This window comes from Clarias gariepinus, chromosome 9 (genome assembly GCF_024256425.1).
Source record: "Clarias gariepinus isolate MV-2021 ecotype Netherlands chromosome 9, CGAR_prim_01v2, whole genome shotgun sequence".
Taxonomy (NCBI): domain Eukaryota; kingdom Metazoa; phylum Chordata; class Actinopteri; order Siluriformes; family Clariidae; genus Clarias; species Clarias gariepinus.
Genome location: NC_071108.1, coordinates 2,059,038 through 2,072,973, shown reverse-complemented (window position 1 = coordinate 2,072,973; position 13,936 = coordinate 2,059,038). Strand labels below are relative to the sequence as shown.

Below are 13,936 nucleotides of genomic sequence, written 5' to 3'. Positions count from 1 at the left end.
GATCTTTGGAAGGGTTCATGCTGAACCGTGGAGAGCCCAATTAGGACAAAATTCCAAGATGTACAGCACTGGCTCTATAGCTTCTCAAATGTTGGTGGGCTTTTCCAAATTCTCTTTGCATATCCAGGTAAGAAGAACAGTTACACTGTCCCAAAAAAAAAACGCGTCTCTTAAGCGCGATAAGCTATCTGGACGAGGTGGCCGAGAGGTTAAGGCGATGGACTGCTAATCCATTGTGCTCTGCACGCGTGGGTTCGAATCCCACCTTCGTCGCTTGTTTAGCCCCATCTTTACATGAACAGTGGGCTTGATTGCAGACACCAGGCGAATACAGGTCCATGAGACCGACTACAGTAGACTGGAGTGAAAAAGATGAAAACCTAGCGTGGTACCTATGCGTTTTGCAACCATGATCTGTATTTACATGCTGGTTGGCCGCCATTTCTGTGAGGCTCTTGCGTCGCTGAAGGCCTGTCAAAGATTACAGTAACAAGGAAACTTCATCCTTACCTCCTTCTTTTCCACAGACTGGGATGGAAGTTTCTATGTGCGAGCTATGTCAACAAGCGATGAACTGCCAATCCAACGTGCACAGCTCAAGCGGTTATGGATCCCGTTGCTCTTGAAAAGACTTTGCATAATCAGTCTTACTGAAGTAAAAAAAAGAAATAGCGCAGACATTAATCTCCCATCCCACCGATGCCAGAAAGGTCTCCTTCTGCACACAGTAAATGTCTGACAGGTGACCGCAGTGTACAAAACATGGAACAATGGTTCCCAAACCTGGTTCTGAAGCAGCCTCTGTCCTGCACATGTTAATGTTTTCCCTGCTCTAGCACAACCACTTCAATTCAGAAAAGGCTATTAATTAGCTGTTCAATTGAGTCGGATATGCCGGGAGTGGAGAACACACAAAGATGTGCAGGGCAGAGGGTACCTCAGGACTCAGCTTAAAAGCCACTGGCAAAGACAAATAACGGTGTTTAAACAAAGATCACATCGCATGCTTCTACAGTATGTTCAGCTGAAAATCGTTACATGTCTCCTGCTGAGCTGGTTGAGTGGAAAACACTCTAGTCTCGAAACTGCCCTTTTGTTTAGCTCACGTCAGCCACCTCAGTGTCTGGAGGAATGCCTCAGGCACCGCATTACCACGAAGGGCTAAGGCATCTTGAGCTCCTGTGGTAGCGTGGCCGAGTGGTCTAAGGCGCTGGATTTAGGCTCCAGTCTCAATGGAGGCGTGGGTTCAAATCCCACCGCTGCCAGGATGCAATTTTAAAGGCACAAGCCACTGTCTTCAGGATCTTTGGAAGGGTTCATGCTGAACCGTGGAGAGCCCAATTAGGACAAAATTCCAAGATGTACAGCACTGGCTCTATAGCTTCTCAAATGTTGGTGGGCTTTTCCAAATTCTCTTTGCATATCCAGCTAAGAAGAACAGTTACACTGTCCCAAAAAAAAAACGCGTCTCTTAAGCGCGATAAGCTATCTGGACGAGGTGGCCGAGAGGTTAAGGCGATGGACTGCTAATCCATTGTGCTCTGCACGCGTGGGTTCGAATCCCACCTTCGTCGCTTGTTTAGCCCCATCTTTACATGAACAGTGGGCTTGATTGCAGACACCAGGCGAATACAGGTCCATGAGACCGACTACAGTAGACTGGAGTGAGAAAGATGAAAACCTAGTGTGGTACCTATGCGCTTTGCAACCATGATCTGTATTTACATGCTGGTTGGCCGCCATTTCTGTGAGGCTCTTGCGTCGCTGAAGGCCTGTCAAAGATTACAGTAACAAGGAAACTTCATCCTTACCTCCTTCTTTTCCACAGACTGGGATGGAAGTTTCTATGTGCGAGCTATGTCAACAAGCGATGAACTGCCAATCCAACGTGCACAGCTCAAGCGGTTATGGATCCCGTTGCTCTTGAAAAGACTTTGCATAATCAGTCTTACTGAAGTAAAAAAAAGAAATAGCGCAGACATTAATCTCCCATCCCACCGATGCCAGAAAGGTCTCCTTCTGCACACAGTAAATGTCTGACAGGTGACCGCAGTGTACAAAACATGGAACAATGGTTCCCAAACCGGGTTCTGAAGCAGCCCCTGTCCTGCACATGTTAATGTTTTTCCTGCTCTAGCACAACCACTTCAATTCAGAAAAGGCTATTAATTAGCTGTTCAATTGAGTCGGATATGCCGGGAGTGGAGAACACACAAAGATGTGCAGGGCAGAGGGTACCTCAGGACTCAGCTTAAAAGCCACTGGCAAAGACAAATAACGGTGTTTAAACAAAGATCACATCGCATGCTTCTACAGTATGTTCAGCTGAAAATCGTTACATGTCTCCTGCTGAGCTGGTTGAGTGGAAAACACTCTAGTCTCGAAACTGCCCTTTTGTTTAGCTCACGTCAGCCACCTCAGTGTCTGGAGGAATGCCTCAGGCACCGCATTACCACGAAGGGCTAAGGCATCTTGAGCTCCTGTGGTAGCGTGGCCGAGTGGTCTAAGGCGCTGGATTTAGGCTCCAGTCTCAATGGAGGCGTGGGTTCAAATCCCACCGCTGCCAGGATGCAATTTTAAAGGCACAAGCCACTGTCTTCAGGATCTTTGGAAGGGTTCATGCTGAACCGTGGAGAGCCCAATTAGGACAAAATTCCAAGATGTACAGCACTGGCTCTATAGCTTCTCAAATGTTGGTGGGCTTTTCCAAATTCTCTTTGCATATCCAGGTAAGAAGAACAGTTACACTGTCCCAAAAAAAAAACGCGTCTCTTAAGCGCGATAAGCTATCTGGACGAGGTGGCCGAGAGGTTAAGGCGATGGACTGCTAATCCATTGTGCTCTGCACGCGTGGGTTCGAATCCCACCTTCGTCGCTTGTTTAGCCCCATCTTTACATGAACAGTGGGCTTGATTGCAGACACCAGGCGAATACAGGTCCATGAGACCGACTACAGTAGACTGGAGTGAGAAAGATGAAAACCTAGCGTGGTACCTATGCGCTTTGCAACCATGATCTGTATTTACATGCTGGTTGGCCGCCATTTCTGTGAGGCTCTTGCGTCGCTGATGGCCTGTCAAAGATTACAGTAACAAGGAAACTTCATCCTTACCTCCTTCTTTTCCACAGACTGGGATGGAAGTTTCTATGTGCGAGCTATGTCAACAAGCGATGAACTGCCAATCCAACGTGCACAGCTCAAGCGGTTATGGATCCCGTTGCTCTTGAAAAGACTTTGCATAATCAGTCTTACTGAAGTAAAAAAAAGAAATAGCGCAGACATTAATCTCCCATCCCACCGATGCCAGAAAGGTCTCCTTCTGCACACAGTAAATGTCTGACAGGTGACCGCAGTGTACAAAACATGGAACAATGGTTCCCAAACCGGGTTCTGAAGCAGCCCCTGTCCTGCACATGTTAATGTTTTCCCTGCTCTAGCACAACCACTTCAATTCAGAAAAGGCTATTAATTAGCTGTTCAATTGAGTCGGATATGCCGGGAGTGGAGAACACACAAAGATGTGCAGGGCAGAGGGTACCTCAGGACTCAGCTTAAAAGCCACTGGCAAAGACAAATAACGGTGTTTAAACAAAGATCACATCGCATGCTTCTACAGTATGTTCAGCTGAAAATCGTTACATGTCTCCTGCTGAGCTGGTTGAGTGGAAAACACTCTAGTCTCGAAACTGCCCTTTTGTTTAGCTCACGTCAGCCACCTCAGTGTCTGGAGGAATGCCTCAGGCACCGCATTACCACGAAGGGCTAAGGCATCTTGAGCTCCTGTGGTAGCGTGGCCGAGTGGTCTAAGGCGCTGGATTTAGGCTCCAGTCTCAATGGAGGCGTGGGTTCAAATCCCACCGCTGCCAGGATGCAATTTTAAAGGCACAAGCCACTGTCTTCAGGATCTTTGGAAGGGTTCATGCTGAACCGTGGAGAGCCCAATTAGGACAAAATTCCAAGATGTACAGCACTGGCTCTATAGCTTCTCAAATGTTGGTGGGCTTTTCCAAATTCTCTTTGCATATCCAGGTAAGAAGAACAGTTACACTGTCCCAAAAAAAAAACGCGTCTCTTAAGCGCGATAAGCTATCTGGACGAGGTGGCCGAGAGGTTAAGGCGATGGACTGCTAATCCATTGTGCTCTGCACGCGTGGGTTCGAATCCCACCTTCGTCGCTTGTTTAGCCCCATCTTTACATGAACAGTGGGCTTGATTGCAGACACCAGGCGAATACAGGTCCATGAGACCGACTACAGTAGACTGGAGTGAGAAAGATGAAAACCTAGCGTGGTACCTATGCGCTTTGCAACCATGATCTGTATTTACATGCTGGTTGGCCGCCATTTCTGTGAGGCTCTTGCGTCGCTGAAGGCCTGTCAAAGATTACAGTAACAAGGAAACTTCATCCTTACCTCCTTCTTTTCCACAGACTGGGATGGAAGTTTCTATGTGCGAGCTATGTCAACAAGCGATGAACTGCCAATCCAACGTGCACAGCTCAAGCGGTTATGGATCCCGTTGCTCTTGAAAAGACTTTGCATAATCAGTCTTACTGAAGTAAAAAAAAGAAATAGCGCAGACATTAATCTCCCATCCCACCGATGCCAGAAAGGTCTCCTTCTGCACACAGTAAATGTCTGACAGGTGACCGCAGTGTACAAAACATGGAACAATGGTTCCCAAACCGGGTTCTGAAGCAGCCCCTGTCCTGCACATGTTAATGTTTTCCCTGCTCTAGCACAACCACTTCAATTCAGAAAAGGCTATTAATTAGCTGTTCAATTGAGTCGGATATGCCGGGAGTGGAGAACACACAAAGATGTGCAGGGCAGAGGGTACCTCAGGACTCAGCTTAAAAGCCACTGGCAAAGACAAATAACGGTGTTTAAACAAAGATCACATCGCATGCTTCTACAGTATGTTCAGCTGAAAATCGTTACATGTCTCCTGCTGAGCTGGTTGAGTGGAAAACACTCTAGTCTCGAAACTGCCCTTTTGTTTAGCTCACGTCAGCCACCTCAGTGTCTGGAGGAATGCCTCAGGCACCGCATTACCACGAAGGGCTAAGGCATCTTGAGCTCCTGTGGTAGCGTGGCCGAGTGGTCTAAGGCGCTGGATTTAGGCTCCAGTCTCAATGGAGGCGTGGGTTCAAATCCCACCGCTGCCAGGATGCAATTTTAAAGGCACAAGCCACTGTCTTCAGGATCTTTGGAAGGGTTCATGCTGAACCGTGGAGAGCCCAATTAGGACAAAATTCCAAGATGTACAGCACTGGCTCTATAGCTTCTCAAATGTTGGTGGGCTTTTCCAAATTCTCTTTGCATATCCAGGTAAGAAGAACAGTTACACTGTCCCAAAAAAAAAACGCGTCTCTTAAGCGCGATAAGCTATCTGGACGAGGTGGCCGAGAGGTTAAGGCGATGGACTGCTAATCCATTGTGCTCTGCACGCGTGGGTTCGAATCCCACCTTCGTCGCTTGTTTAGCCCCATCTTTACATGAACAGTGGGCTTGATTGCAGACACCAGGCGAATACAGGTCCATGAGACCGACTACAGTAGACTGGAGTGAGAAAGATGAAAACCTAGCGTGGTACCTATGCGCTTTGCAACCATGATCTGTATTTACATGCTGGTTGGCCGCCATTTCTGTGAGGCTCTTGCGTCGCTGAAGGCCTGTCAAAGATTACAGTAACAAGGAAACTTCATCCTTACCTCCTTCTTTTCCACAGACTGGGATGGAAGTTTCTATGTGCGAGCTATGTCAACAAGCGATGAACTGCCAATCCAACGTGCACAGCTCAAGCGGTTATGGATCCCGTTGCTCTTGAAAAGACTTTGCATAATCAGTCTTACTGAAGTAAAAAAAAGAAATAGCGCAGACATTAATCTCCCATCCCACCGATGCCAGAAAGGTCTCCTTCTGCACACAGTAAATGTCTGACAGGTGACCGCAGTGTACAAAACATGGAACAATGGTTCCCAAACCTGGTTCTGAAGCAGCCTCTGTCCTGCACATGTTAATGTTTTCCCTGCTCTAGCACAACCACTTCAATTCAGAAAAGGCTATTAATTAGCTGTTCAATTGAGTCGGATATGCCGGGAGTGGAGAACACACAAAGATGTGCAGGGCAGAGGGTACCTCAGGACTCAGCTTAAAAGCCACTGGCAAAGACAAATAACGGTGTTTAAACAAAGATCACATCGCATGCTTCTACAGTATGTTCAGCTGAAAATCGTTACATGTCTCCTGCTGAGCTGGTTGAGTGGAAAACACTCTAGTCTCGAAACTGCCCTTTTGTTTAGCTCACGTCAGCCACCTCAGTGTCTGGAGGAATGCCTCAGGCACCGCATTACCACGAAGGGCTAAGGCATCTTGAGCTCCTGTGGTAGCGTGGCCGAGTGGTCTAAGGCGCTGGATTTAGGCTCCAGTCTCAATGGAGGCGTGGGTTCAAATCCCACCGCTGCCAGGATGCAATTTTAAAGGCACAAGCCACTGTCTTCAGGATCTTTGGAAGGGTTCATGCTGAACCGTGGAGAGCCCAATTAGGACAAAATTCCAAGATGTACAGCACTGGCTCTATAGCTTCTCAAATGTTGGTGGGCTTTTCCAAATTCTCTTTGCATATCCAAGTACGAAGAACAGTTACACTGTCCCAAAAAAAAAACGCGTCTCTTAAGCGGAATAAGCTATCTGGACGAGGTGGCCGAGAGGTTAAGGCGATGGACTGCTAATCCATTGTGCTCTGCACGCGTGGGTTCGAATCCCACCTTCGTCGCTTGTTTAGCCCCATCTTTACATGAACAGTGGGCTTGATTGCAGACACCAGGCGAATACAGGTCCATGAGACCGACTACAGTAGACTGGAGTGAGAAAGATGAAAACCTAGCGTGGTACCTATGCGCTTTGCAACCATGATCTGTATTTACATGCTGGTTGGCCGCCATTTCTGTGAGGCTCTTGCGTCGCTGAAGGCCTGTCAAAGATTACAGTAACAAGGAAACTTCATCCTTACCTCCTTCTTTTCCACAGACTGGGATGGAAGTTTCTATGTGCGAGCTATGTCAACAAGCGATGAACTGCCAATCCAACGTGCACAGCTCAAGCGGTTATGGATCCCGTTGCTCTTGAAAAGACTTTGCATAATCAGTCTTACTGAAGTAAAAAAAAGAAATAGCGCAGACATTAATCTCCCATCCCACCGATGCCAGAAAGGTCTCCTTCTGCACACAGTAAATGTCTGACAGGTGACCGCAGTGTACAAAACATGGAACAATGGTTCCCAAACCTGGTTCTGAAGCAGCCTCTGTCCTGCACATGTTAATGTTTTCCCTGCTCTAGCACAACCACTTCAATTCAGAAAAGGCTATTAATTAGCTGTTCAATTGAGTCGGATATGCCGGGAGTGGAGAACACACAAAGATGTGCAGGGCAGAGGGTACCTCAGGACTCAGCTTAAAAGCCACTGGCAAAGACAAATAACGGTGTTTAAACAAAGATCACATCGCATGCTTCTACAGTATGTTCAGCTGAAAATCGTTACATGTCTCCTGCTGAGCTGGTTGAGTGGAAAACACTCTAGTCTCGAAACTGCCCTTTTGTTTAGCTCACGTCAGCCACCTCAGTGTCTGGAGGAATGCCTCAGGCACCGCATTACCACGAAGGGCTAAGGCATCTTGAGCTCCTGTGGTAGCGTGGCCGAGTGGTCTAAGGCGCTGGATTTAGGCTCCAGTCTCAATGGAGGCGTGGGTTCAAATCCCACCGCTGCCAGGATGCAATTTTAAAGGCACAAGCCACTGTCTTCAGGATCTTTGGAAGGGTTCATGCTGAACCGTGGAGAGCCCAATTAGGACAAAATTCCAAGATGTACAGCACTGGCTCTATAGCTTCTCAAATGTTGGTGGGCTTTTCCAAATTCTCTTTGCATATTTAAGTACGAAGAACAGTTACACTGTCCCAAAAAAAAAACGCGTCTCTTAAGCGGAATAAGCTATCTGGACGAGGTGGCCGAGAGGTTAAGGCGATGGACTGCTAATCCATTGTGCTCTGCACGCGTGGGTTCGAATCCCACCTTCGTCGCTTGTTTAGCCCCATCTTTACATGAACAGTGGGCTTGATTGCAGACACCAGGCGAATACAGGTCCATGAGACCGACTACAGTAGACTGGAGTGAGAAAGATGAAAACCTAGCGTGGTACCTATGCGCTTTGCAACCATGATCTGTATTTACATGCTGGTTGGCCGCCATTTCTGTGAGGCTCTTGCGTCGCTGAAGGCCTGTCAAAGATTACAGTAACAAGGAAACTTCATCCTTACCTCCTTCTTTTCCACAGACTGGGATGGAAGTTTCTATGTGCGAGCTATGTCAACAAGCGATGAACTGCCAATCCAACGTGCACAGCTCAAGCGGTTATGGATCCCGTTGCTCTTGAAAAGACTTTGCATAATCAGTCTTACTGAAGTAAAAAAAAGAAATAGCGCAGACATTAATCTCCCATCCCACCGATGCCAGAAAGGTCTCCTTCTGCACACAGTAAATGTCTGACAGGTGACCGCAGTGTACAAAACATGGAACAATGGTTCCCAAACCTGGTTCTGAAGCAGCCTCTGTCCTGCACATGTTAATGTTTTCCCTGCTCTAGCACAACCACTTCAATTCAGAAAAGGCTATTAATTAGCTGTTCAATTGAGTCGGATATGCCGGGAGTGGAGAACACACAAAGATGTGCAGGGCAGAGGGTACCTCAGGACTCAGCTTAAAAGCCACTGGCAAAGACAAATAACGGTGTTTAAACAAAGATCACATCGCATGCTTCTACAGTATGTTCAGCTGAAAATCGTTACATGTCTCCTGCTGAGCTGGTTGAGTGGAAAACACTCTAGTCTCGAAACTGCCCTTTTGTTTAGCTCACGTCAGCCACCTCAGTGTCTGGAGGAATGCCTCAGGCACCACATTACCACGAAGGGCTAAGGCATCTTGAGCTCCTGTGGTAGCGTGGCCGAGTGGTCTAAGGCGCTGGATTTAGGCTCCAGTCTCAATGGAGGCGTGGGTTCAAATCCCACCGCTGCCAGGATGCAATTTTAAAGGCACAAGCCACTGTCTTCAGGATCTTTGGAAGGGTTCATGCTGAACCGTGGAGAGCCCAATTAGGACAAAATTCCAAGATGTACAGCACTGGCTCTATAGCTTCTCAAATGTTGGTGGGCTTTTCCAAATTCTCTTTGCATATCCAGGTAAGAAGAACAGTTACACTGTCCCCAAAAAAAAAACGCGTCTCTTAAGCGCGATAAGCTATCTGGACGAGGTGGCCGAGAGGTTAAGGCGATGGACTGCTAATCCATTGTGCTCTGCACGCGTGGGTTCGAATCCCACCTTCGTCGCTTGTTTAGCCCCATCTTTACATGAACAGTGGGCTTGATTGCAGACACCAGGCGAATACAGGTCCATGAGACCGACTACAGTAGACTGGAGTGAGAAAGATGAAAACCTAGCGTGGTACCTATGCGCTTTGCAACCATGATCTGTATTTACATGCTGGTTGGCCGCCATTTCTGTGAGGCTCTTGCGTCGCTGAAGGCCTGTCAAAGATTACAGTAACAAGGAAACTTCATCCTTACCTCCTTCTTTTCCACAGACTGGGATGGAAGTTTCTATGTGCGAGCTATGTCAACAAGCGATGAACTGCCAATCCAACGTGCACAGCTCAAGCGGTTATGGATCCCGTTGCTCTTGAAAAGACTTTGCATAATCAGTCTTACTGAAGTAAAAAAAAGAAATAGCGCAGACATTAATCTCCCATCCCACCGATGCCAGAAAGGTCTCCTTCTGCACACAGTAAATGTCTGACAGGTGACCGCAGTGTACAAAACATGGAACAATGGTTCCCAAACCTGGTTCTGAAGCAGCCTCTGTCCTGCACATGTTAATGTTTTCCCTGCTCTAGCACAACCACTTCAATTCAGAAAAGGCTATTAATTAGCTGTTCAATTGAGTCGGATATGCCGGGAGTGGAGAACACACAAAGATGTGCAGGGCAGAGGGTACCTCAGGACTCAGCTTAAAAGCCACTGGCAAAGACAAATAACGGTGTTTAAACAAAGATCACATCGCATGCTTCTACAGTATGTTCAGCTGAAAATCGTTACATGTCTCCTGCTGAGCTGGTTGAGTGGAAAACACTCTAGTCTCGAAACTGCCCTTTTGTTTAGCTCACGTCAGCCACCTCAGTGTCTGGAGGAATGCCTCAGGCACCACATTACCACGAAGGGCTAAGGCATCTTGAGCTCTTGTGGTAGCGTGGCCGAGTGGTCTAAGGCGCTGGATTTAGGCTCCAGTCTCAATGGAGGCGTGGGTTCAAATCCCACCGCTGCCAGGATGCAATTTTAAAGGCACAAGCCACTGTCTTCAGGATCTTTGGAAGGGTTCATGCTGAACCGTGGAGAGCCCAATTAGGACAAAATTCCAAGATGTACAGCACTGGCTCTATAGCTTCTCAAATGTTGGTGGGCTTTTCCAAATTCTCTTTGCATATCCAGGTAAGAAGAACAGTTACACTGTCCCAAAAAAAAAACGCGTCTCTTAAGCGCGATAAGCTATCTGGACGAGGTGGCCGAGAGGTTAAGGCGATGGACTGCTAATCCATTGTGCTCTGCACGCGTGGGTTCGAATCCCACCTTCGTCGCTTGTTTAGCCCCATCTTTACATGAACAGTGGGCTTGATTGCAGACACCAGGCGAATACAGGTCCATGAGACCGACTACAGTAGACTGGAGTGAGAAAGATGAAAACCTAGCGTGGTACCTATGCGCTTTGCAACCATGATCTGTATTTACATGCTGGTTGGCCGCCATTTCTGTGAGGCTCTTGCGTCGCTGAAGGCCTGTCAAAGATTACAGTAACAAGGAAACTTCATCCTTACCTCCTTCTTTTCCACAGACTGGGATGGAAGTTTCTATGTGCGAGCTATGTCAACAAGCGATGAACTGCCAATCCAACGTGCACAGCTCAAGCGGTTATGGATCCCGTTGCTCTTGAAAAGACTTTGCATAATCAGTCTTACTGAAGTAAAGAAAAGAAATAGCGCAGACATTAATCTCCCATCCCACCGATGCCAGAAAGGTCTCCTTCTGCACACAGTAAATGTCTGACAGGTGACCGCAGTGTACAAAACATGGAACAATGGTTCCCAAACCTGGTTCTGAAGCAGCCTCTGTCCTGCACATGTTAATGTTTTCCCTGCTCTAGCACAACCACTTCAATTCAGAAAAGGCTATTAATTAGCTGTTCAATTGAGTCGGATATGCCGGGAGTGGAGAACACACAAAGATGTGCAGGGCAGAGGGTACCTCAGGACTCAGCTTAAAAGCCACTGGCAAAGACAAATAACGGTGTTTAAACAAAGATCACATCGCATGCTTCTACAGTATGTTCAGCTGAAAATCGTTACATGTCTCCTGCTGAGCTGGTTGAGTGGAAAACACTCTAGTCTCGAAACTGCCCTTTTGTTTAGCTCACGTCAGCCACCTCAGTGTCTGGAGGAATGCCTCAGGCACCGCATTACCACGAAGGGCTAAGGCATCTTGAGCTCCTGTGGTAGCGTGGCCGAGTGGTCTAAGGCGCTGGATTTAGGCTCCAGTCTCAATGGAGGCGTGGGTTCAAATCCCACCGCTGCCAGGATGCAATTTTAAAGGCACAAGCCACTGTCTTCAGGATCTTTGGAAGGGTTCATGCTGAACCGTGGAGAGCCCAATTAGGACAAAATTCCAAGATGTACAGCACTGGCTCTATAGCTTCTCAAATGTTGGTGGGCTTTTCCAAATTCTCTTTGCATATCCAGGTAAGAAGAACAGTTACACTGTCCCAAAAAAAAAACGCGTCTCTTAAGCGCGATAAGCTATCTGGACGAGGTGGCCGAGAGGTTAAGGCGATGGACTGCTAATCCATTGTGCTCTGCACGCGTGGGTTCGAATCCCACCTTCGTCGCTTGTTTAGCCCCATCTTTACATGAACAGTGGGCTTGATTGCAGACACCAGGCGAATACAGGTCCATGAGACCGACTACAGTAGACTGGAGTGAGAAAGATGAAAACCTAGCGTGGTACCTATGCGCTTTGCAACCATGATCTGTATTTACATGCTGGTTGGCCGCCATTTCTGTGAGGCTCTTGCGTCGCTGAAGGCCTGTCAAAGATTACAGTAACAAGGAAACTTCATCCTTACCTCCTTCTTTTCCACAGACTGGGATGGAAGTTTCTATGTGCGAGCTATGTCAACAAGCGATGAACTGCCAATCCAACGTGCACAGCTCAAGCGGTTATGGATCCCGTTGCTCTTGAAAAGACTTTGCATAATCAGTCTTACTGAAGTAAAAAAAAGAAATAGCGCAGACATTAATCTCCCATCCCACCGATGCCAGAAAGGTCTCCTTCTGCACACAGTAAATGTCTGACAGGTGACCGCAGTGTACAAAACATGGAACAATGGTTCCCAAACCTGGTTCTGAAGCAGCCTCTGTCCTGCACATGTTAATGTTTTCCCTGCTCTAGCACAACCACTTCAATTCAGAAAAGGCTATTAATTAGCTGTTCAATTGAGTCGGATATGCCGGGAGTGGAGAACACACAAAGATGTGCAGGGCAGAGGGTACCTCAGGACTCAGCTTAAAAGCCACTGGCAAAGACAAATAACGGTGTTTAAACAAAGATCACATCGCATGCTTCTACAGTATGTTCAGCTGAAAATCGTTACATGTCTCCTGCTGAGCTGGTTGAGTGGAAAACACTCTAGTCTCGAAACTGCCCTTTTGTTTAGCTCACGTCAGCCACCTCAGTGTCTGGAGGAATGCCTCAGGCACCGCATTACCACGAAGGGCTAAGGCATCTTGAGCTCCTGTGGTAGCGTGGCCGAGTGGTCTAAGGCGCTGGATTTAGGCTCCAGTCTCAATGGAGGCGTGGGTTCAAATCCCACCGCTGCCAGGATGCAATTTTAAAGGCACAAGCCACTGTCTTCAGGATCTTTGGAAGGGTTCATGCTGAACCGTGGAGAGCCCAATTAGGACAAAATTCCAAGATGTACAGCACTGGCTCTATAGCTTCTCAAATGTTGGTGGGCTTTTCCAAATTCTCTTTGCATATCCAGGTAAGAAGAACAGTTACACTGTCCCAAAAAAAAAACGCGTCTCTTAAGCGCGATAAGCTATCTGGACGAGGTGGCCGAGAGGTTAAGGCGATGGACTGCTAATCCATTGTGCTCTGCACGCGTGGGTTCGAATCCCACCTTCGTCGCTTGTTTAGCCCCATCTTTACATGAACAGTGGGCTTGATTGCAGACACCAGGCGAATACAGGTCCATGAGACCGACTACAGTAGACTGGAGTGAGAAAGATGAAAACCTAGCGTGGTACCTATGCGCTTTGCAACCATGATCTGTATTTACATGCTGGTTGGCCGCCATTTCTGTGAGGCTCTTGCGTCGCTGAAGGCCTGTCAAAGATTACAGTAACAAGGAAACTTCATCCTTACCTCCTTCTTTTCCACAGACTGGGATGGAAGTTTCTATGTGCGAGCTATGTCAACAAGCGATGAACTGCCAATCCAACGTGCACAGCTCAAGCGGTTATGGATCCCGTTGCTCTTGAAAAGACTTTGCATAATCAGTCTTACTGAAGTAAAAAAAAGAAATAGCGCAGACATTAATCTCCCATCCCACCGAAGCCAGAAAGGTCTCCTTCTGCACACAGTAAATGTCTGACAGGTGACCGCAGTGTACAAAACATGGAACAATGGTTCCCAAACCTGGTTCTGAAGCAGCCTCTGTCCTGCACATGTTAATGTTTTCCCTGCTCTAGCACAACCACTTCAATTCAGAAAAGGCTATTAATTAGCTGTTCAATTGAGTCGGATATGCCGGGAGTGGAGAACACACAAAGATGTGCAG

General features: G+C 47.5%; 21 non-coding genes across 21 annotated transcripts; all 21 read left to right on the top strand.

Moving 5' to 3' along the window:
• The first annotated feature begins 191 nt into the window (after positions 1–191).
• Positions 192–273, top strand: trnas-gcu (transfer RNA serine (anticodon GCU)). Its single transcript has one exon. It is a non-coding gene; the product is annotated as a tRNA-Ser (tRNA).
• Positions 274–1,183: 910 nt separating this feature from the next.
• trnal-uag (transfer RNA leucine (anticodon UAG)) lies at positions 1,184–1,265 on the top strand. Its single transcript has one exon. It is a non-coding gene; the product is annotated as a tRNA-Leu (tRNA).
• Positions 1,266–1,492: 227 nt separating this feature from the next.
• On the top strand, positions 1,493–1,574 carry trnas-gcu (transfer RNA serine (anticodon GCU)). The gene has a single exon. It is a non-coding gene; the product is annotated as a tRNA-Ser (tRNA).
• A 910-nt stretch (positions 1,575–2,484) lies between these two features.
• On the top strand, positions 2,485–2,566 carry trnal-uag (transfer RNA leucine (anticodon UAG)). The gene has a single exon. It is a non-coding gene; the product is annotated as a tRNA-Leu (tRNA).
• A 227-nt stretch (positions 2,567–2,793) lies between these two features.
• trnas-gcu (transfer RNA serine (anticodon GCU)) lies at positions 2,794–2,875 on the top strand. Its single transcript has one exon. It is a non-coding gene; the product is annotated as a tRNA-Ser (tRNA).
• Positions 2,876–3,785: 910 nt separating this feature from the next.
• Positions 3,786–3,867, top strand: trnal-uag (transfer RNA leucine (anticodon UAG)). The gene has a single exon. It is a non-coding gene; the product is annotated as a tRNA-Leu (tRNA).
• Positions 3,868–4,094: 227 nt separating this feature from the next.
• Positions 4,095–4,176, top strand: trnas-gcu (transfer RNA serine (anticodon GCU)). Its single transcript has one exon. It is a non-coding gene; the product is annotated as a tRNA-Ser (tRNA).
• A 910-nt stretch (positions 4,177–5,086) lies between these two features.
• Positions 5,087–5,168, top strand: trnal-uag (transfer RNA leucine (anticodon UAG)). The gene has a single exon. It is a non-coding gene; the product is annotated as a tRNA-Leu (tRNA).
• Positions 5,169–5,395: 227 nt separating this feature from the next.
• trnas-gcu (transfer RNA serine (anticodon GCU)) lies at positions 5,396–5,477 on the top strand. The gene has a single exon. It is a non-coding gene; the product is annotated as a tRNA-Ser (tRNA).
• A 910-nt stretch (positions 5,478–6,387) lies between these two features.
• On the top strand, positions 6,388–6,469 carry trnal-uag (transfer RNA leucine (anticodon UAG)). Its single transcript has one exon. It is a non-coding gene; the product is annotated as a tRNA-Leu (tRNA).
• Positions 6,470–6,696: 227 nt separating this feature from the next.
• Positions 6,697–6,778, top strand: trnas-gcu (transfer RNA serine (anticodon GCU)). The gene has a single exon. It is a non-coding gene; the product is annotated as a tRNA-Ser (tRNA).
• Positions 6,779–7,688: 910 nt separating this feature from the next.
• Positions 7,689–7,770, top strand: trnal-uag (transfer RNA leucine (anticodon UAG)). Its single transcript has one exon. It is a non-coding gene; the product is annotated as a tRNA-Leu (tRNA).
• A 227-nt stretch (positions 7,771–7,997) lies between these two features.
• On the top strand, positions 7,998–8,079 carry trnas-gcu (transfer RNA serine (anticodon GCU)). The gene has a single exon. It is a non-coding gene; the product is annotated as a tRNA-Ser (tRNA).
• Positions 8,080–8,989: 910 nt separating this feature from the next.
• Positions 8,990–9,071, top strand: trnal-uag (transfer RNA leucine (anticodon UAG)). The gene has a single exon. It is a non-coding gene; the product is annotated as a tRNA-Leu (tRNA).
• A 228-nt stretch (positions 9,072–9,299) lies between these two features.
• trnas-gcu (transfer RNA serine (anticodon GCU)) lies at positions 9,300–9,381 on the top strand. The gene has a single exon. It is a non-coding gene; the product is annotated as a tRNA-Ser (tRNA).
• Positions 9,382–10,291: 910 nt separating this feature from the next.
• trnal-uag (transfer RNA leucine (anticodon UAG)) lies at positions 10,292–10,373 on the top strand. The gene has a single exon. It is a non-coding gene; the product is annotated as a tRNA-Leu (tRNA).
• A 227-nt stretch (positions 10,374–10,600) lies between these two features.
• On the top strand, positions 10,601–10,682 carry trnas-gcu (transfer RNA serine (anticodon GCU)). The gene has a single exon. It is a non-coding gene; the product is annotated as a tRNA-Ser (tRNA).
• Positions 10,683–11,592: 910 nt separating this feature from the next.
• Positions 11,593–11,674, top strand: trnal-uag (transfer RNA leucine (anticodon UAG)). Its single transcript has one exon. It is a non-coding gene; the product is annotated as a tRNA-Leu (tRNA).
• Positions 11,675–11,901: 227 nt separating this feature from the next.
• trnas-gcu (transfer RNA serine (anticodon GCU)) lies at positions 11,902–11,983 on the top strand. The gene has a single exon. It is a non-coding gene; the product is annotated as a tRNA-Ser (tRNA).
• Positions 11,984–12,893: 910 nt separating this feature from the next.
• On the top strand, positions 12,894–12,975 carry trnal-uag (transfer RNA leucine (anticodon UAG)). Its single transcript has one exon. It is a non-coding gene; the product is annotated as a tRNA-Leu (tRNA).
• A 227-nt stretch (positions 12,976–13,202) lies between these two features.
• Positions 13,203–13,284, top strand: trnas-gcu (transfer RNA serine (anticodon GCU)). Its single transcript has one exon. It is a non-coding gene; the product is annotated as a tRNA-Ser (tRNA).
• The last annotated feature ends 652 nt before the right edge of the window (positions 13,285–13,936 follow it).